The following is a 2281-nucleotide window of genomic DNA, read 5'->3' as shown; positions in this document are numbered from 1 at the left end:
AGAGAGAGAGAATGAGAAGCAGAGAGAGGAAGGGAGGGAGGGAAGGAGAGAAGAGATGGAGGGAAGGAAGCAGAGAATGAGAGGCTGGGATGAAAGCAGAGAGAGAGGAAGGGAAGCAGAGAGAGAGGAAGGGAAGCAGAGAGACAGAGGAAGGGAAGCAGAGAGAGAGGAAGGGAAGCAGAGAGACAGAGGAAGGGAAGCAGAGAGAGAGGAAGGGAAGCAGAGAGACAGAGGAAGGGAGGAAGGGAGAGAGGTAGCGAAGATCAGGGAGTGGTTCGTCAGGGTACAGCACACACCCCAACACACACATAAACACACACCACAATAAACACGCACATAAACAACCCGGAGACCCTCTTGTATGTCCTGCCCCAGCGACGGACGGACGAGCTCACGGTGGAAGACGAGGACAAAATAATGCTGTGTTTAAGCCATAGGGTCATACTAATAAACATTTCTGCCCTCAAACTCACATATTTGGCAAGGCTTTCGTAGGGGTTGTGAGGATTTTCAGGGGTAGTTGAATGACCCTGGCGCTAGGTCAACTCTTCCTCTGTACCGTGACTCAAAGAAACCACTCCTTACAACCCGCTTTTCGTAGGAGTTGTGAGCATTTTCAGGGGTAGTTGAATGACCCTGGGGCTAGGTCAACTCTTCCTCTGTACCGTGACTCAAAGAAACCACTCCTTACAACCCGCTTTTCGTAGGAGCTGTGAGCATTTTCAGGGGTAGTTGAATGAGCCTGGGGCTAGTTCAACCCTTCCTCTGTACCGTGGATCAAAGAAACCACTCCTTTGGAAATAGTTCATATGAGAGAATAAGAAGGAGAGAGAGGAAGGGAGGAAAGAAGTAAGAGAGAGAGACAATGGGAAGGAGAGAGAGTAAGGAAGGGAGGGAAGGAGAGATGAGATGGAGGGAAGGGAGCAGAGAATGAGAGTTTAAGAATACCTACGTTATTCATGGGTATACTCGACCGTAGTGTTAGTGTGTGTGTGAGAACGGAGAGCTTGTAAATGGGTGTTTGTAAATACGTATACCTGTTTCCTTACATCTTTACCTGATTTTAATACCTGAGGCGAATCTAATCTTACCTAAGTGTACCTGACCTAAACTTATACCTGTTACCGTACCTGGTTACCTGACTTTAATTTAGCTTACCTGAGGCGAATCTAATCTTACCTAAGTGTACCTGACCTAAACTTATACCTGTTACCTACCTCGTTACCTGACTATAATTTAGCTTACCTGAGGCGAATCTAATCTTACCTAAATGTATCTGACCTAAACTTATACCTGTTACCTACCTCGTTACCTGACTATAATTTAGCTTACCTGAGGCGAATTTAATCTTACCTAAATGTACCTGACCTAAACTTATACCTGTTACCTACCTCGTTACCTGACTATAATTTAGCTTACCTGAGGCGAATCTAATCTTACCTAAATGTACCTGACCTAAACTTATACCTGTTACCTACCTGGTTACCTGACTTTAATTTAGCTTACCTGAGGCGAATTTAATCTTACCTAAATGTACCTGACCTAAACTTATACCTGTTACCTACCTCGTTACCTGACTATAATTTAGCTTACCTGAGGCGAATTTAATCTTACCTAAATGTACCTGACCTAAACATTTCCTTTTTATGAACACACAGCACAAAGACACCCATAATTAACGTCTGTTTTGGCTTCTCGCTTTTTATTTTTTTGTCAGAGCAACGTCTAGTGTTTTGTTGTTGCTGTTTTTTTTCTTGAACTGGAAAATAGAAATATGCAAATAATAATAAGAAATAAGAAATAAATGGTTAGGACACGTATATAAGAGAGAGGATAAGAGATGGATAAAAAGGATAAAAAACTGGACTTGAATATCTTAAAAGCGATGCAAATAACGAAATGGGGGATATAAATAAACAAATAATGATTCAAATAAAATAAAAATAGTTAGGTAAGGTTAGGTATGTAAGAGAGAGGATAACAGATGGATAAAAAAGATGAATGTCTGGACTTGGATATCTTAAAAGCGATGCAAATAAGGAAATGGGGAATATAAATAAACAAATAATGATACAAATAAAAAAAAAATAGTTAGGTAAGGTTAGGTATGTAAGAGAGAGGATTACAGATGGATAAAAAAGATGAACGACTGGATTTGGATATCTTAAAAGCGATGCAAATAAGGAAATGGGGAATATAAATAAACAAATTATAGAAATAGAAAAAATAAATAGTTAGATAAGGTTAGGTATGTAAGAAAGGATAAGAGATGGATAAAAAA

Source organism: Eriocheir sinensis, chromosome 20 (assembly GCF_024679095.1).
Source record: "Eriocheir sinensis breed Jianghai 21 chromosome 20, ASM2467909v1, whole genome shotgun sequence".
Classification (NCBI taxonomy): domain Eukaryota; kingdom Metazoa; phylum Arthropoda; class Malacostraca; order Decapoda; family Varunidae; genus Eriocheir; species Eriocheir sinensis.
Note: the sequence above shows the minus strand (reverse complement) of the source record.